The sequence below is a fragment of the Ochlerotatus camptorhynchus genome, unplaced genomic scaffold, assembly GCF_037179485.1.
Source record: "Ochlerotatus camptorhynchus isolate MF236.1 unplaced genomic scaffold, CSIRO-AGI_Acam_v1.1 ptg000433l, whole genome shotgun sequence".
Lineage (NCBI taxonomy): Eukaryota > Metazoa > Arthropoda > Insecta > Diptera > Culicidae > Ochlerotatus > Ochlerotatus camptorhynchus.
The window spans coordinates 703,649-724,420 of NW_027040919.1; the positions used below are offsets into that span (position 1 = coordinate 703,649).

Sequence of the window (20,772 nt, forward strand, 5' to 3'; positions counted from 1 at the left end):
CATTACAACGAAGGTGTATTTCCTTCTCGTTGGAAATCTTCGTTCATGTTCCCGATTTTCAAGAAAGGAGAACTGCGAAATGTAGAGAATTACCGAGGAATTACTTCACTTCGGCATTCGAGATAATCATCAACGACGCTTTATTTTTCAGTTGTAGAAACTACATTTCTCTTGACCAACATGGTTTCCACCCCAAACGTTCGGTCTCAACAAACCTCGCGCCTTTCATTTCCCTATGCCTACGGAATATGGAGGCAGGAGCACTGGCTGCTTTTGACCATGCCACTCTACTTGCCAAACTCGAGAAGTTCGGTGCCTTTCAAGGACGCACTCGTTGGGCAACTCAGGCGTTCCTCAAGGCAGCAATTTGGGACCGATATTCGCTTTGATACTTCCAACTGGCTGCCGGTTCTTCTATGCAGACGATGTCAAGATGAACGTGGTTGTGCTATGCTTCACTGATTGCTTGCGGTTGCAGCACCTGATCGATAAGATAACCAACCTCTGCAGTGTGTGGACAACGTTCGTGATCTAGGAATTAACTAGATTCTGGTTTTAAATTTAAGCTACATTACACGGATATCATAACCAAAGCTAACAGGCAACTCGGATTCATCTTTAAGATCTCTGATGAGTTTCGGGATCCTACCTGCCTGACTGTTCTCTAGTGCGATCGATCTTGAAATTTGGTGTAGTAGTATGGTGTCCGTATGACAGGCTTGTTGAAACTCCTCAAACTCACTGGAGGTTTTAAAAAACTCTTGTCCTGCGGGTTTAGCCAGCCCTCACCTCGAGTGAGTGGCGGCAGGAATATAGCAGAAGTAAACAGAAACTCATCGAGAGAGAGGGAGAGTGAACTTCAGCGAGAGGATGATTTGACGTAAGGTGCGCTTTTCGAAACTCCAGATGACTTTTTTGTTCGACGCAAGAAGCTCAGAGTTCACCCAGAGTGAGAGTAAGAGCGTGTGATAGAAAACATGAATATGAATGGCAGCAAACCTCACTCTCATTTTATCCCCCTTCGCTCACAAGCTCTGAAGCTCAGTGGAATGATTTGGCAGTAGGCATTCTACTCCTCAGAAAAATGCTACGCTCGGCTCATTTCAAACTCGCGAGTGAGGCTCCATCAAGCCTGTTGTATGAAACCGTTTGGATAGCGAGGATCGAGTCTGTTCAGAGGAAATTCGTTCGTTACGCTCTTCGCCACCTTCTTTGAAATGATCCAACGAACCTTCCACCCTACGAAGATCGTTGCCAACTCCTGGTTATTGAAGCTCTTGAACGTAGGCGAAAGATTAAACCAGACAGTTTTGCAGCAAAAGTACTGACAAGCGAAATCGACTCTCCCGGGATTTTGGCTGAATTCGAAATCTATGCACCTGAACGAGTTCTACAATCGAGAAGTTTCCTCGGACCTCGAGCAGCTAATTACGGATTACACTTCAATCTACCGGCAATTTCTTGGCGATCATCTTACGGTGGATTCCTGTATCCGGACCACGACCGTTCTACATTTCACTCTGGAGCTGTAAGACTTTTGTATCATTACAGTATTTGCCACTCTGAAGCAAATCAACCACACGTGGTTAATGAGAACAATCGTAGTTTAGTCCTTCGCTTCGTCACCGCTCAGGATACTGCTCCACATTTGTCTATGGCTGTTTCTCCGTTGATAAAGACTGTTCCACACCATGCTTCTTTAGTTATTGCACTTGAAGGCAACCAAATTCCTGAGGTCATTCCAACCCACCCCCTAGAGGTCTCCTACGATTTCCGAAATGCTGACCACGACAGTATCGGGAAACTTCTTTCGAATTTGGACTGGCACATGACACTCGTCCCTGCCGATGTCAATGCAGCTGCCCAAACGCTCTCGCATATTTTGGCTTACGTTCCGAAAAAAGGTCCTAAACAAGGTAATCATCATCCTTGGCAAACAAGTTAACTTCGTATGTTAAAGTCTTCCAAAAGAGCCGCGCTAAGAAAATACACCAAGTACCACACCCTACAACTCAAGGACCATTATGCGAGGATCAATCATGCGTAACAACGAACCAGTCGCCAATGTTAGCGGCGTTATCAACGAGATGTTCAACGGAAGCTTCGATCTCACTCGAAAACTTTTTTGGAATTATGTGAATGAGCAACGAAAGGAGTCTGGCCTTCCATCGACTATGGTACTGAACGGCGAAGAAGCTTCATCCCCTCAGGACATTTGCCGTCTGTTCTCAACCAGGTTTGCGAGTGTATTCTCGGATGAGAACCAATGTCTGGTCAATCTTTGGCAGCTATCAACATCGACCTCGCTATGATAACTAGTTCGGCTTCGCAACTGAAGTCTTCATTTAAGCCTTGGACCTGACGGAGCTCCTTCCGTCTTTCTTAAGCAACACATCGATAGCCTTGTGGCTCCTCTCTGCCTTCTGTTCGAAATGTCCCTCTCCAATGGGGTGTTTCCTTCCTGCTGGAAATCAGTTAAGAAACATCGACAACTATCGCGGCACCACATCGTTGTGTGCCACATCTAAACTGTTCGAGTTGGTCGTTATGGAACCATTAGTCTCTCACATCAAGCAGCACTTGAACGAAAACCAGCATGGTTTCATGGCAGGGCGGTCGACTACTTCCAACCTTCTGTGTCTCACCTCGTACATTACGGAGAGTATGACAGACCATATGCAAACAGATGTCATCTACACTGACCTATCAGCCGCCTTCGACAAGTTGAACCATCCTATAGCGATCGCCAAACTGGATAGGCTCGGTATAAACGGCAGTCTCCTACGATGGTTCACATCCCATCCATCTGATCGTCAGTTGGCAGTTGCAATCGACGACTGCCGATCTCCTTCGCTCTCTGCCACTTCGGGTATTCCGCAAGGTAGCCACCTCGGCCCGTTGATATTTCTTGTGTATTTCAACGACGTCAATTTCGTCCTCGACGGTCCACGACTCCGAATCCGAGCCATCGCTGACTGCCTCCTTCTCCAACTCCAGCTCAACGCTTTTGTTCAGTAATCACGTTCTCACGGAAGAAACATCCAATTACATTCAGTTATATCCTAGAAGGCGTTGACGTACATCGTGTGAATCACATTGAGGATCTGGGAGTCATCTTAGATTGTCAACTCACATACAGCCAGCATATCTCGTACGTGATCGACAAGGCATCCAGAACGCTCGGCTTCATTTTCAGGATAGCTAAAAGTTTCACGGACATCTACTGTTTGAAGTCGCTTTGCTGTTCCCTCGTCCGGTCGGTGTGTTAGAATACTGCTACCCTGTATGGAATCCCAATTACAAAAAGTAGAGTCTATTCAACGACAATTCATTTGGTTTGTCCTTCGATGATTGCCTTCGAGGGATCCTCTTCGCCTTCGCCAAGCTAGGAAAGTCGGTGCCAGTTAATTTACCTGGATTCTTTGTGAAGTCGAAGAGATACGACAAGGGCACTGTTTGTGGCAGACATTCTACAGGGCAAAATCGATTGTCCTTCTATTCTGCAACAAATCGACGTTAACGTTCAACCACGAGCACTCTGTAACAACGCAATGCTGAGGATACCTTTTCTTCGATACATTATCCTCCTGATCACTCACAAAACCATAAAGGCACTACGTAGAAAGATGGGCACTGCCACAAGGGCAGTCTCCCTGTGGACATCACTGACTGGCTTCCAACTTTCAGCCGAAAAATGCACACTAGTGCACATCTGCTCTCACCATCATGCCGTCCTTAAAACTCCCATCTGTATCAATGGTACAGCTATTACCATCAGCAGGTCAGTCCGTATCCTCGGAGTTCGAATTGACTGATATTTGACCTTTTCTGCCCACTTCGGCGAAGTCAAGAACGCCTGCAAGACACGTCTTAATCTGCTACGATCCATCGCAAGTCGACACCCAGACAGTAACCGGCCCATTCGGCTTCGAGTTGCTAGAGTAATTTTAGAATCACGTCTCCTTTATGGAATCAATCGAAGTTACCTGTCTCGCTCGCGAACAACTTATTACGAAATTAGCCTCTACATACCATCAAGCTATCCGTATCTCATCCGGCCTGCTACCATCCACGTCTGCAATTGCAGCTTGCGTGGAAAGTGGAGTACTACCATTCAACCTTCTAGTTACTCAGACCATCTGCAACCGATCAATTAGCTTCGAGGAGAAGACAGCTGGCTCAGATGAAGGAGTTTTCCTCCTTACCGAGGCCAAACAACTCCCCCGGTATCTAGCATAAATTGGTGTGGAACCAGAGATTGGAACCTGCCCGGGCCCATATCGACTGGGCGATGAAGAAGAAATTCAAGGCAGGATCCAACTCTACGGCACTTGTGAGATCCGTCGCGGAACTACAGAGAACTAGATACTGCAACCACACTATCCGTTACTCCGATGGATCGGTTTCCCGTGAAGGGGTTGGCATCGGCATCACGGGCCCTCAAATGTACGTACTTCATCGACTTCCAGACCAGTACACTATATTCTCGGCAGAAGCGGTCTCTACTTTTATTGCTGCTACCACTCCCTCAAACAAGCCGATTGCCGTATTTACGGACTCCGCAAGTGTAGTTAGCCCTCAACTCAGACTCTATTAAGCACTCATGGATCCAAGCCATTCAGCGATATGCCCCCAGAAACACTACATTTGTATGGATTCCGGGTCACTGCGGCATTCGTGGTAATACGGAGGCGGATAATCTAGCGGCTTCTGGAAGACAAGCCCAACTGTTCACCAACAGGAGGTTCCATCGGGGGACCTGAAAAAATGGGTTCCCAACCAAATCTGGGACTTATGGTTAAATACATGGTCCCAATCAACTAGCATTTTCTTTGGAAAAGTGAAGGCTGACACACGAAGATAGGAAGACCCCCCTGACCACCGAACTCAGGTTATCCTGGCAAGACTCAGAACAGGCCATACCAGAGTCTCGCATAACTTTTCAGGGAGCTGCCACTGTACTCAACACGAAGGCTCAAGAGAGCTGTACGGCATACCGGGCAGCATTAAGGACGCACTGAGTAACGACCCGACTAGAATCACAGCATTAATGGGCTTCCTCCGCGAGGCCTGCCTCTTCGACCAAATATGAAACCTGTCAAAATCCCGACCACCGCAATACAAATGGACTTTCTCTTATCACCCAACATCTCAAACCAAAGCAAGATCCTCAGCAACTTAACAATCAAAACTCCGAAGAAAGACAGCACATTGACAGCCTCAGTATTTAACTAGAGAAGGCCTCTAATAGACCTCCTAACATGATAAAAAAAAAGAAAAAAAAAAAAAAAACTTTGTAACTAGATGAGGTCCCTTCTGGACCCCACACTATCTTTTCAGAGACGAACCAGCCAACGGCTGAAAGTCTCTATAATAAAGAAATCAATCAATTCACGGCCTTTGCAGCTTGCTACTTCTTGACTATATTGTATTTCCTAGTAATGCTTAATCCATCATTAGGACTAAACCCAGTTTGTTGATGTAGAACCAAATAAACAAATAAACATGATCCAATACGGTTCATGTATGCAAGTTTCAATTAATTATAATATATAATATATTATACTTTTTTTCGTTTTCAACTGCTCAGTGGAAACCTTTCGTCACGGTTTGACACTTCCAACTGTTTTCAATCAGCAAATTTTTGCAAGACGGTGAGTAGCTGTCCATTTAATGTACATCAGATGAATTTTGCTACCTGTTTCCTTTTTAATTCCCGATCAACTCTGCGGTGACGGCCTCGACTGATCCAAGGACAACTCCATGCCATAGGCCGAGATCAGGTTTTTATGCTTAAGACCATATTATTATTATGAATCGGAATTATTTTTAAATAATTGTTTTGTTATTGTGTCCTTTTGTTTTTACGCCTTTTTGCGCAAGTAGACTTTTCCCCATCCCCATCAATCTTCATTTAGACAACAAAAGTCCGATGAAGAGAATTATAAATAAATAAATAAACACCGACAGCCACTGAGCAATCCTACCATCAGCCAGATCACGAGGGGTTCGCAATCATTTTCGCACAGGATCTTCTTAGGTCGTAGCTTTAGTTCTTCGGATATCAAAATAGCACCGCAGATCTCAGTCTGCGAACACCGTGAGGCCTAACAACTTCTGCTCTATGATTTTTATATCGTCTGTGTCCTGGCTGATAGATCAAAACGTCAAGACTGAGGAAGACTTCGTTGTAGTATCATGACGGAGAAAAATGTAAGGTTGATTGCATTACATTGCATTGTTAACGCACTTCATCTCAGTTTCAGGCCAATAGAGCACGTCCCCCGTTTCGACTCTGTACTTAGCAGGGTTAGCCGCAGTGGTAAATGGGTACCAGAAATTCTTCGACCGAAGTGATTCGCTAGCTACGGTTCAAGGGTGTAACATGTTTGCCGAACTCTGTTTGTTGACTCTGATGATATTAAAATATGAGTTTTTGGCTCGCACTTTTTGATGTTCAAAAACGGGCTTAAAGTGCGCATCCGACGGTTGCAGAGTCATCAGAGGTCCATCACTTTGTGAGCCCTAACATAGGTTCATTTGGCACAACATTCAATCCAGCTCCCAGACGGAGGATGAAACTTTGGTGGCATAAGTACCACAGTTTCAGTAGATTAGCCAAATGCATCAAATTATTTCTTAAATGATCGATTTTTGTACACACATAGCTAAACATTGTAGGTATTATCCTGGCAAAAAGCTACGAAAGCACCACCAGCGAAAGCAGTAATAACTATATTGTTCCGAACGTATACTGCCAGCTTCCTATCAGAGAAATAAAAATAGAAACAATGTCGCCAAAAATAATTTTCGATTAGCGCTTCCCTGTCAATGATAATACCAACTACAAGAGCAACGGTGAACTGGATTCTCACAGCAGACCATTGCAACCCTCAATCCATCAACAGCATTAGCAGCAGAACGCATGATTCTATTCGGGGTACACATGCATATGAACACTCACAACCATTCAGACGGAAAATTACGCTGAAGGCTATTAAATAGTATTGTAGATTGTAATGTTTTGTATACCGGGCCGAAGAAGCGGAATGCTAGCGTGACCTGATAAGGGTGCTTACTACTCTCGGTGGATCGAGGGTAAGAACAATACTATACGAATACTGATGTTATTAAACAAATACAACTTCGCTGCGAAAGGAAATGAGAGCTCCCGTCCAATGACGCAAGAGTTTTGTTGAAAACTTTTACTTTTGTTTGTAATATACAGCAAGAAGTTCAGATAACAATTGCCAATGTACGTACCTTTCACCGAAATAAATTATGTTACAATCGTAAGCAAAATATGTACGAACTAAAATGTTGCACGTAATACCCCGAGGACTGATGAGCACTGCCTAAGGTTTTTTCCAATAAATCGATAAATCAAATAAACAAACTCCGGAAAACTCCCTGTTGATAGGGCTCTTCGGTGCTGCGAGCAGAGCTTTGTTTACATTTCGCTTCCGCAGAGGTCACTTTGACAGCTGGTACCGTTCCGCACCGTCAGGGTACGCATTTTTCCAGCCATTTTCAGGTTAGAAAAGCAGCAGACTTTACCTTCCGAGAATCCGACGACGGCGAAAGCAAACTCACAATCGATAAAACTTTTCTTCCACACCAAGCCCAAGAACCACGTTTTTCCACACAACACTTTTAATAGCCTAACCAGCTCGTGAAAAATTGCACAAGCAAAAGAAGAAAAAGGTTAGGGATTGGAACGCGGCGCAAGTCGATTCGGTGAGAGAGCCAGGCTCTTTGCAAACAAAAACACGCCACCGCCCGACGAAGGAAACGAAACGCAGAACGAACGGAATGTTTGCTTTGTTTACAATCCGTAATCGATGAGCGCCCTTCCCGTGCCCTAGCAACCAACCAGCACCGCAGGAAACCGTTCTCGATGGCCCGATTCCGGGAAATACCCGGCCGGAAGTACTTACCGAATCGGTAGCAACGTAGGAAAACACTCCACGGATGGAAATGGTTCGAATTTCCCGGTGATTTTCGAGAAAAATGCTAACACTCTGCACTGCAGCCAAATAAGACCCAGCAGAAGGAAAGGAAAAGAAAAACAAGCACGCGAGCAGAAAACCACTGACTTTTGGGGGATGACGACAGATCGTAAACTGACAGCCCCATGGCAGTCAGCGAGCGCTGTCAAACGTTATATTCACCACGAACTGCCAGCGTTCTCAAAGGAATTTCACCATCCTCGTCGTCAGGGATGCCAGAAGATTTTAGACAGATTCCTCAACAAGATCGAAAAGATATCTTCATTTTTCATTTTTCATATTTTTATTTTTAACTTGATGAGATTGTTTCAATATTTTTTTTTATTAAATTTATGACATTATTCATATTTTTATGCACAACCAGAGATGGTAGGGAGAGATAAATGCCCACTAATTTTCACTCAACACAATTTTTCAAGATTTTGAAAATAACACGTTTCTAAATATTGACTCCTAGATCACATCCAATTATCCAAATCCTTGAGTTTAATTATTTGTTATGTCTTAGACTTAGAGAGCTTAGCAAAGTCTCTAAAGCTGTAGAATTCTTCTTGAGTTTAACCAGTATTGAGGAGGTACTCAGAACTACACTTCTTCCAAGGTAATCCATATATTTTTCATTAAGTTCTCCTCTCCATCTCCTTTGAATACTCCTCAGAATTCATTTAGATTTATCCCTACTTAGAATTCCTTTTATGAGCGTCTACATTTTTTTTTTAAATAAATTCTCACCTAAATTCGTTTTATAAAGCCACGAATGAAGCTTCTTTCTCTAAGTATAAAAAGGCCTTGAAAATTTCTCTTAGCTTGGTTAATATTGTTTTTCAAATTTATTTAACATTTCGTTTTTAAGAATGTGGAAAAATTAAACCTTAGAAACTTTATTATTATTTAAGTTCCACATGCTTGAAGATTTACGTCACGGGATGTAAGATCTACCACCGATTCCTAGTCCTGACTACTTCAAACTAGGGGAACAGAATTTTGCAGTAATCCAAGGAACACACCTTAGTCCTTGTTACTTTTTATGCCTTGTTGATAGTGACTAGACTCGGCTTTGTCCACCGAGGATGATCTTGAAACAAGGAAAAAAAAGTTAGTTAGTCTTCATATACTTGATTCCTTATCTTCTATTCGTTGTTCCCTAGTTTGAAGTGATTAAGGCTAGGGTTCTGATGCATGGTCATTATCGGTGTCATTTCTTAATTTTGTTGCTAAGGAATCCAATTTTGACTGAAAAAAGGGGCGCGCTTTGCAGGGTGTTCCAATACTCCGAAGGGTATACATAGCGGGACCTTCCAAATAGAATCGATTCCTTGCGATGAAGGCAACAAGGCAAGAAAGACAACTGTATCAAAACCGAATACTTCATCATTTCTCAATAGTGATGGAGTAATACAAACCGGTGGAAACTAATGATTTTAAATTGGCTCACTACTTGACTAGTCTATTGGTCCCAAGCAAATCGATTAACGTACCCTATTCTAGTTGCAATTCTAGTACTACACTATGTTTGTTTTGATTCGCTATTAAAGTTTGGCAGATAAAATGAGGGGTTCGTGGATTTTCCTATGTTTCGAAGGGTGCATCGCTTAGCTTGGGACCGAAGATAGTACCAGAGCTGAGCCAAAAAGTTGAGCACGTTTCTTCGGGACCTTCTGGTCTTAGAGTTACCTCTATGGATCCACCGTTCTACGTAAAAGGATCCCCGGAACGTTTGCGGAATAAAATCAACTTTTACATAAGTAAAGGTCTTAAATCAAGACCAAAAATTGAAATGGCCTTAACTCCATTTTGTAAACAAACCTTGTAAGGCCATTTTCTTGCGAACCGAAACCACAATCGGGTAGAAGAGAATTTTCCCTACCTGTCCATTATGTTGGTTTGCCTTTGCGGACTTCGGTTCGCGAGAAAATGGCCTTACAAGGTTTGTTTACAAAATAGAGTTAAGGCCATTTCAATTGTTGGTCGTGAAATGGACCATGCGCCTGTGCACTGAAGGCTACAAGCTTATGGTCCCAGCGATGAACCACTTCAAGCAACCGGTGGAAAATAACGATTTTAAATTGGCTCACTACTTGACTAGCCTATTGGTCCCAAGCAAATCGATTAACGCACCCCATTCTAGTCAAAATTCTAGCACTACACAATGTTTGTTTTGATTCGCTATGAAAGTGTGACAGATAAAATGAGGGGTTCGAGGATTTTCCTATGTTTCGAGGGGTGCATCGATTAGCTTGGGACCGAAGTTAGTACCAGAGCCGAGCCAAAAAGTTGAGCATGTTTCTTCGGGACCTACTAGTCTTAGATCTTAGTCTCTATGCTACAAGGCTGTCGAGGCGTTGCTGAAGCAACAAAATGTGGAGTATTTCTCCCACGACCTCGAGGCCGAAAAGCCTCTCAAGGTAGTTCTGGGTGGCCTCCCCGACATGGAACCCGACACACTGTGCAATAAAGAGTTGAAGGAGAACGGACTAAAGCTGATCCAGATTTACAAGATGAATCGACATGACGAACTCAACGTGTATCAAGGATCTGCAGAATATTCAGGCGCTGTTCCACATCGTGATGATATGGGAACGGTACAAACCCGTTAACCGTGATGTCACCCAATGCTCTAACTGCTTGCTGTTCGGGCATGGTACGAAAAACTGCCACATGGCCTCCCGCTGCAACAATTGTGGTGAGCAGCACGCACCTGATGTCTGCGAATTAACGGAGGACGCAGATCCCAAATGTTACAATTGTGGGACAGCACATCGGGCAACCAGCAAGACTTGCTCGAAAAGAGTGCCAGAAAACAACGGGTAGAACTTTCCTGCCATCTCCCAACGGCACCAAATTGAACATCTGAATGGCTGCTGCTGCTACATAGGTCTCATTTACTGCTGGGGTGCCTAGCCCTCCAACAAGCTCAATTCGTCAGACATATGCGGCAACCGCTGCGTCTCGAAGTTCCTCCAACCTCCGGGGCTTTTCTGGCGTCGTGATGATGCATCACCTTCTCAAACAAACAAGAACACAGACACCCTGCTTACATCAACGAAACTTGTAACGCTCGTGACAGAAGTCATCAACATCCTCACCTGCAAGACCCGAACAGAAAAGCTTCATGCTGCCGTATCACTCATCAATAAGTATGGACCGTGAAGCCATCAACATTGCAAATTGGAACGCTTGCTAATACCGATATCGCCATTATCACCGAAACGCACCAGAAGCCCGAGATTAACGTATTCCTAACCAATTTCCGGCTAGTGAGACCGCCTGTTGAAGATGATGCGGCTTACTGCCCCAAACAAGTCAACATCTGGGACGAGTCGGCAGCAGACCTGCGAAGAGATATTGTCAAGCAAACATGACGGTGTGTAAACTTCATCATCGCTGGCGACGTGAACGCCAAACATCAAGCTTGAGGCAATAGTCGGCGCAACCAAAATGGCACCAGCTTGTACAATGACCTGCAGGAAGCGCAGTACAACATTTTGAGTCTGAACACTCCCATCCGGTTGAGTAGGTCCGGTGCACACGCCACCATCAACATCTACATCAGTAGCTTGACCAACAACATCTCGCAACCTGTGGTTTACCAAGAACTGCTCGGACCCCTATCGGGTGGTGGCCGATGTGGGTTCCTCCGTGATCCGATTCGATGCTTCCCAACGCAACTATCACCGCGCCGACTGGGCGCAGTTCCAACGCTGCGTTGACACCATTATCGACTATGACGTCCAGCCGGAATCGACCGGTGTCTGCGCTCCATCAATGAAGCAATTTCCCGGACCAGGGAACAACATATGCCAGTATCCAGACAGGTGAGTAATAATCTGAATCTGATGGGGTGATAGCAGCCATGAAGCCCGCTGGTGTTGATGGAGTGGTCAACATCGAGTTGAAAAACTTGAGTGTTGACTTCTTCGAGCCCTTTGCAGCCCTCTTCAATAAGTGTTTGGTGCTTGTGGTGCTTGGCTACTTCCCTGCATGCTGGAAGTTAACCAAAGTCAGTGCAATCCACAAGCCTGGCAAAGACCGTACCAGTGCCAAAAGCTATCGCTCCATCATCGTCTTGTCACCTTGAAGCTCTTCGAAAAGCTGATACTACTCAGTCGTTTGCTGTTGTTTTCTAACGAAAATAACATCTTCCTCAACAAGCAATTCGGGTTTAGGAAAGGACACTCTACCATTCACCAACTCGCACGGGTTACTAACATCATCAAGAGGAACATATCCGTTGCCAATACGTTCGCGTTAGATGTCTGGCATGATGGCCTTTTGTACAAGCTGCAACTTCCCGATCTTCCTTGTTAATATTACCAAATAACTACTTGTCGGGTCAAGTCCAATTGACATACGTTTCATCGTCCATAATGATGCATCCGTTGAATTTGGTCAGCACCTAGGCATACAGCTTTCGGACACGCGGTTTGACCGTAATGTTTTGCTTTACGGTCCGGTTCGGTTGCCTAATAGCCCGCGTGATATTGGATCAAAATATCATGCTTGATATTGATTTTTGATTCCATTGATATTGCGAGTCTATTCACAACGTGTAAAGTTGAAGCTGAGACTTGAATCGATGCAAAAATTGTTCCGTTGCACCTCGTTTTCTTAGAAAGACAAGGTATAATGATGCTATCTCGTTTTTCTCTTCGCCGATGGCAGACACGAAGCGACTGCTGTCAGCCGTTATGGAAGTTTCGGTTGCGTTCGGGTGTAAAGCAAAAATCATGAAACTCATGTCGTTTTCGTTTTTGCGGTGTAGCTACACCGGTGCTACACTGCCGAACACCGAAAAAAATTAGGGTGTAGCTATCGGTTGCACCTTTGTTTACAAAGAAGTGATGATGAACTGTCAATGACTCGCACTTATTGCTGCTTACACTACACCGGTGTAGTGTAGTAAAAACGAAAACGACATCAATTTCACCACAGTTTGGGGAGATTTGCAGCTGGTGAGTTTTGTTAGGTTATTGAGCTGCGATATCACAGCTTGCAATATCAACCGCAGTTGATGGCTTGTTAATTTTTGTCTACGAAAATCAAGCGTGATCTTGTTCTTTGGTGAGATTTGATTTTTTTTTTTATTTTCCTCGATATTTTCCCAACTCTGTTTGTTTCAAAGAACTCTGCCGATAATACCCATGGAGTTTTTGGGGAAGGATTTCTAAAAAAATATGTGTAACATTCTCTGCTCTGACCAACATTCCAAGATAATGTAAAAGAACGGGCTTCCGAAGTCTATCGGACTAAGAGAAATGAGTGCCGATAGATCATTAGAGACGCCAAAACGAGCAGCTGGGAGGAATTCCTTGAGGGAATAGGCTCTAGGAGACTACTTCGCGTATTGCCTTCGACCAATACGACACGGTTTTCATCTGTAGGAACAACGCGTCCATGCAAAGTTTGGACACCATAGCTATTCCAGAAGCTCCTGCTTCACTACCGATCAACGCCCCTTTCCAGATTGCTGAGCTCAACCTGGCACTCAGCCGTTGCGTTGGGAAATCGGCCGGCCCGAACGAAATCGGGTACCCTGTGCTCAGACACCTACCGCCTGAAACCAAGCTTGCGATGTTAAGCATACTAAATAATATATGGACGGAGAACATAATGCCGTCGTCACCATTCCCAAACATGAGGAGACGATGTCCACACCGAAAGATTTCTGGCCAATTTCGTTGACTTGTTGTTCTTGTACAATCTTGGAGCGGATGGTTAATCGCCGGTTAATGCAATTTTGGAGGATAAAAAACGCCTAGACCACCGGCAGCACGCGTTTAGACCTGGTCATGGAACGGGAACCTACTTCACCGGCCTAGGAGAGGTTCTCCAGGAAGCGATGGAAAACAATCTCCACGTCGAAGTCGCGTCCCTGGGTCTAGCAAAAGCATACAATCGTACTTGGTCACCCCGGGTTATCCAGCAGGCGATTGGGGCTGGGTGGCCATATCCTACATTTCATTAGAAATTTTCTCTGCGGCTGGACCTTCTAGGTCCTAATCGGGAAGCATCGCTCCTCAATTCGAGTGGAAGAAACAGGAGTGCCACAGGGTTCGGTCATTTTTTTTTTTTTTTTCCTTTGGTTTGTTTTTTTCCGTCGATCTTGTTTTCCGTGCTGAGCACCAATGCTACCGACGTGCCAGGAAGGCAGCTCCCACACCTGGACCCTACCTATCGACCCATCAACTCATGAACCGGGGACCAACGGCTTTACTTCCCATCCGAAGGAAGGCGTGATCAGAGATGTTATGCCTCAGAACATCCCGGTGGCGCCGACTGGGATTGAACCCAGGCCTGTTGGGGTGAGAGGTAATCACGCTTACCACTACACCACCGGCGCCGTTAGGGTTCGGTCATTGCGGTCACTATTTTCCTGGTTGCTATGAACGGGATCTTGATGACAGATGACGTAATTCTCTTGAATCGGCCGTACTCTTAAAGCCCTACATAGGAAACTTCAGGCAGCTGTATCGGACACACAAATTTGGGCGTCCCAGGAGGGATTCATGCTCTCAGCCGACAAAAGCGTGGTCTCTCACATCTGCCGATCCTCACACCGCCCATTACAATCAGCCATCAAGTGTGATGATACCACAATACCTTTCCGGATACAATACTTGGGGTGCTCTTGGGCGGGCTTTGTGCCTCGTTCTTCATTTTAACAATGTAAGGAATCCAGCATTTTACGAGCGATCATGGCCGCCACAATCTGGTTGTGTTTCTGGTAGGGAACATATGATTTGAAGTTTGGCTGTAAACGGTAAAATTTAATCGTTTATACGTCAAACGACATAACTCAAACTTCAAATCGAATGTTCCCTACCAGAAACTCAGTCAGATTGTGGCGGCCATCAGCACTCGTAAAATGTTGGATAGCTGCCGCACAATACTTAGCTTACTGCGAACACTTTCAAGTCATCATCGTACTAACAACATGAACATTATTCTTAGGGTAGCAAAAGCCATGGTCAACAGTAAACTCTTCTACGGAATTGAGATTTTCTGTACGGCTAGCGACCTCTTCACTGCGCGGATCGGTCCCACTTATAATCAACCCATCCATATTGCAGCTGGGCTCCTACCATCCACTCTTGCGGACTCGGCATGTGTTGAATTCGGTGTTTCTACCTACTACCTACTGGAGAAGACTGCTGGGAACGAAGAAGTCTGTCTCCTTAGAGAGAGGAACAGAGCTCTAAGGAATCTGGCCTATCAGGAGCTCCCCCAGTGTCGAGACTACACTGGACCGGAACTACGGGATGGGCAGAACCAAACCTCCACGTTGACCTCTCGGTTGTTAAACGATTTCAGGCTGGTTACAATTTGCGGCAAATGAAATGCACGGATATGTGACAGAGCTGCTCAGGACGAAATACATTGAATTGCACATCCCGCTGCTAATTTTCTTCCCACTCCTGGACCAGTTCCCGTGTTCTCTGCGAAAAGTGCGGCAATCTTCTACGCCATTACCATGCAGGCCAGCAAACCGCTTTGTCTTCTTTCGGACTCTACAAGTGTTTTAACAGCTTTGGAATCCCAGACATCCATGGATCCAAGGGATCCGAATGGAAGCTCCGTCGAACACTACTTTCCTATGGATCCCCGGGAACTGCGACATCCGCGGGAATTGTGAAGCAGACTATCTTGCGGCTATGGGTCGATCTGGACGGCTCGCTACTAAAACCGTTCCTGGACAAGATATTAAGGTTTAGGTGAAGTTCAAACTTCGGAACGTTTGGGCCCAGCCATAGGAAACCGTTTCTTCGCAAAATCAAAGGGGAAACCACCAAGTGGCAGGATTCCTCAAACCGTCAGGACCAACTGATTCTTTCTCGTCTCTGCTCAGGACGGCTTCGTTCCGAAAACATTACGTTATTTGCAACACAACGATGACGGTAGAGCACCTTTCAGTAAACTGCCAAGGTTTCCAGGGAATTAGTAAGATTTATGGGATTCCGACCAACATTAGAAACGCACTGGCCCTTAAACCGAAGCAGCTGTTATATGCTTCATCAAGGACGCCAACATGCATAAGAACATTTGACCAAACAAGAACCAACCATAACCAACCCACTGCATCGAACCAGGACCAACCTCTATAACGAACTCTGAATTCAACACCATGACAATTTGCCGACCAAATGCACCAAACCAGGAACAGCTACTAACTACGACAGCCAACTTTGATAAACAAATACTGTGTTACTAAGGAGGTCACTAGGGGGGGGGGGGGGGGCTTCAGGAGTCCCTAATAGTCAAGAGATGAACCAGCCTATGGCTGAAAGTCTCCTTATTAAAGATAACCTATCCTAACCAAGATAATGTTGAGAGTTCTGATTTGAATTCTTAGGTGAATCTGAGGAATTTAATATGAATCATGAGGTATAACTCCAAGAGAATTCCGATTAGAGTTCAAACATAATTATAGCTATAATTTAAAGGGTGTTCTGATGATAATTTCAAAGGAATACTGCGGAAGGTTCAGAAAAGAATATCATGTAAATCGGAAAAATATCAAAGAAATAGTACTGGAAGGATGATTCTTAAAATAAATTAGAGTTGAATTTAGAAGCAATTCTGAAGGATAGTTTAATGAAAATTCAGCAGAGAATTCCAAGGGATTTCTGAGGAGGATTCCGACGGATTACTTACGAGAATTTCGAGAAGAATTTCAAAGCAATCTGATTCTTATAAAAGTGGCAAAGGATTCCAAGGAAATGCTTAAAAGAGTATCAATGGAGAAACTTTACCCTACCTGATAGTGGTGTAAATATGCGTGGACGAGCTACAGTTACGTCAAATCGACGATCAAATGCATTGTTTACAAAAGCTGATACGTCCCTTCGAAAAAGTAATCGAGATATGAAGAAGCTCTACGCAATAGAATGTTATACAAAATAACGAACTCTGTTTGAGGGATCTCCAAGCGCAATCTCACGAACACTAAAATTCAACATCCATATATAAAAACGAAGAAGAAGAAGAACCAACAAGGTATCGCGATATCACAACTTCTTAAAAAGTAAGCAAACGAATGATCTTCAGGAGAAATGGACTCGGTTAGATTCGGAGAAAGAGAGAGCTACGAGTCAAGCGATGTAACGACAATCTGAACTAAAACTAAGATTTGTTCATAAGAAATAATATAAATCCTACTCTATAAGTTGGACAGTAGAGTAAGTAGGAGTTAGTCGTGACGGTTAGTAAATAGGGTTAGTTAGGAGTGAGTGGTGACTCAGGTTAGTCAAGTGTTTAGTGATGACTGGTTAGTTAAGAGGAGTCAAGAGTGAGTCGTGATTGGAAGTCACGAGTTAGTAGTTACTGGAAATCAAGAGTTAGTCTTCAGCCTAATAAGTACACAGATCAGTTAGTTCGTTAGAAAAAAGTGTAACAACGGTTGACCAAGAAAATAAAATAAAGTTAGAGTAGAAGAAAGGGTGTAGTGTAGTGTAATCTTCATATCCAAAATAGCCTTAATCAACCGGCATGCTTCATCCCAAAGAGAATTCCGAGTAGAGCTCCAAAACAATTTTCTGCTATGTTTAAAGAGAATTCCGTGATAATTCTTAATATGCAATAATGCTATTTTTGGACATGTCATGTGAAAAGAACCATTAATCTTCGCAATGAGCAGAACACTAATAATCATAAATCTGCCATGGTTAGTATGAAGAACTGTCAAGACTATATTATGTTGTTTAACAGCTTATAACACGTTACATCTCCCTATAAAATCTCACATTATAAAGAATAGTCCCTTCCATTTCAAAACTTGGTTAAGCCCTTGTATGCATGTTTACAATCAGGGAGCCTATTGTTTTCGGCAGACAGCAACATGTATGTTCATAAATAGATCTTGATCGAAATGGTGCAAAACCGGAACCACTGGCATGCGTACCACCGTCAACAGAAAACAAACCAACTGCGTCATCCCATTTTTCAGCGATCGACAAAAGCACTGAGTTGTTACGCGTATAATAGTAACTCTTCTTTTGCTGTTGTAGTAGGTATAGTCAGAGCGAGCGACGCTGGGATTGGATCCACTTAACCGATGTGTATGTGCTTATGTGAGACTTGCCGTTCGCAGTCAGTTTTCGCGAAAGCACATTTTTTGTCTACAAGTTGTCAAAAATCGTATTTATATTTGCCCATTTTGTGGTTGTTGTGAGGGCAGCGAACATGATCTTGTTATGCTATTTTCAGATATCAACACCGTGCTGCCGGCTTTCCGCCGTGGTCTCGTGTTGTTGGTTGGTTGGTCGGTCGGTCGAACGTCTCGCGTAGACTATACGCTCACTCACATTCAAAGGATCACGGGTTGGTAGCGGCGATTTCGCCGGATAGATCCGGTGAGCTTAATCGCTGATTTCAATATCGGTATTTACAATAGCGCGAGCTTGATACTTTGGTTTTGTGTCATGCGAGGGGGACAATAAACACCTCTTCATCCACAAATTGGTATCAATCACTGCATGTGTACCTACCTACTCGAAGGTTGAATCGAACTTTGCTGCGGGAGGCAGTCTGAGCGAAATTTGCATCAAAAATACATGAGTGAATCTATTTTTGGGCGTACGATTTTTCTTTCGCATCGACGACGTTCGCTTTTCTATAACAGAGAGGTACCCCCGTCGCAAATGTTGAGTAGAGTAGCTAACGTTACAGCGCACAGGTTTTTCGTTTACGCTTACTATTTTTGATTGAACACATCGAGCAGTGAGTGAAGTGCCTACTTACCCGAAGGCATATAACAGACACGTTTTTTAGGAGATCATTAAAATTAATCTACTGGTTGTTTCGGAATTTGAACAACATGAAATGACGTACTGTAACTTGAAACATCCACAGAAGCATAGGCAAACGATTTCTGTAATGCTTAGCTGCATGTTTCACTTTCAGAAAATAAAATTCGAACGGGTGCAACCTGTTTCGCGAATGACACATGTGCAAATTTCATTAACTGGATGGAATTTTCCACTGTTCGCAACTCGTAAGAATGATGTAAAAGCAACGTGGATAATAATTATCCAGACACTCATTGAAGTCGCCCTATCATCGGGAAGCACCTTTTCGTTTTGCGAAATGATCTCAAGTGTAAATCAAAAAATATCCTACGTCATGATTACGTGCTAAACATTCGTCGGACTATTAAAAATCTAGAAATACTTACATCACTCTAGTTTTCCTGATGGCACTTTCCGCGGCGCTTCTATCAACGAGTAAACAAACCAAACGGAACCTTTTGTTTACTTTTGGGGAAAACTACCCTCTTATTCCGACGCAAAAAAGCACATGCACCGTTCGGCTGAAAAGACCACACTCTCGTGGTCTTTGGGTGTTGCTGCTTGTCGTCAACCGAAAACGGACCAAAACAGAAGGTAACCGAAAATAATTTTCACACACTGTACGAATTTCTTGACTCACTTCGGCGACAGCGGCCTGCACCACGCAGATGGTATGATTAATCTTTCCAACGCAATAACAACCAGAGGATGCGGGGGAAACGCTGGTTGGTAAATATTATGTTCTGAGTTTGTATTTTTTGTCACTGCTATGCTTGCTACCTGGGAGGGAGAAGCAAATACTACACACAAAATCAAATAAATCAATCACAATATTGCGCAAGAAAATTCTTGGCAAATAAAAATTATCAAGTAATTTGTTCCCATAATGAGGGGTTTCGGTTTTTCGTGTCTCTGTTGTTTACGTGTTACCGTCGGATGACTTAATGCTTGTGCATTGGTGCTCAGCACGGAAAACAAGATCGACGGAAAAAACAAAGCAAAGGACTTAATGCTTGTGGAAAGTTGGAGTTGAAAAATCACTTGTAGAGACTCGTAGTGAATCAGCCAAAATGAAGTGTCAGATAATGCGGCCGGAACAGCAGAAATTATCCTGGATTGGTTTTTTTGCGCTTTCCTACTGATTATATCACAAGATCCCAATGGATTAAGTTCTGTCGGATGGATTCCGGAACCGGCGAAATTAAACCAAGCTCGCGAGTCTGTAGCGTATGTGTTGACGGTACAAGTGTTTTGCATTTTATCAATGTTGCTATGATCTTTTTTAATTATTTGCAGGCCCATTTCTTAGAGGACTTCTTCCGCGTCGATAAAAATGGGAAGAAAACGAAAAAAAAGATGTCGTTCCGTCGATTGAAGCTTTCTTGCTACCTCCTGAAGACGAACCGGAAGAGAGCGATCGGTTGTTGGACTTGTATAAATCCCGTCCCGTTGATAGCCGAAGTATGTTGAGTTGATTTGAGCTGAAATTTTGTTGTTACTAACTGTTATGAAATGATGAATAAATGTGTGAATATTTTAAGCATTTCCTTTATTTACCAATAACAGTACATCACATTAACAAACAATCCCATAAAGATGGTCAGATATAGACATTTGAATACCCGAACCAAACCCGTACCCAATTCATAAAAATTTCAAGAACCCGAACCCGACCTGACCACTGTAATTAATGAAATTAATTTAATAACGGCTACTTCCTGTGCCGGAGTTGAAGTTTTTGCGTGCCCCTCGATGCTACCCGTACCCAAATATACCCCTTACCCGATCCGAACTCAAAAATATTTTCTTCGTATACTCGTACCCGACACGAACCCAAAAATTTAGAGTAACCGTACCTGAATATCTCTACAACCCCCTCCATTTTCGAAAACTATCAAATTTACGATATAACATGCTTGATACACTACAATTTAGCTAAATTACATACCGATTCCTGAACTGAAGAAACGAAAATTTTG

The 20,772-nt window shown here is 43.7% G+C and overlaps 1 protein-coding gene across 4 annotated transcripts in view; it reads right to left on the minus strand.

Moving 5' to 3' along the window:
* Nucleotides 1-19,448, minus strand: part of LOC135711505 (forkhead box protein K2-like) — a 39,369-nt gene extending 19,921 nt beyond the window's left edge. The window contains exon 1 of one of the 4 annotated variants that reach the window (XM_065234371.1): nucleotides 19,180-19,448. The gene's annotated coding sequence lies outside the window, so the exon portion shown is untranslated. Of the gene's footprint in view, nucleotides 1-7,557; nucleotides 7,746-7,937; nucleotides 8,093-19,179 lie in introns of those variants that run through there. The other 3 variants (XM_065234370.1, XM_065234372.1, XM_065234373.1) reach the window with 3 other exon arrangements.
* Between the last annotated feature and the right edge of the window lie 1,324 nt (nucleotides 19,449-20,772).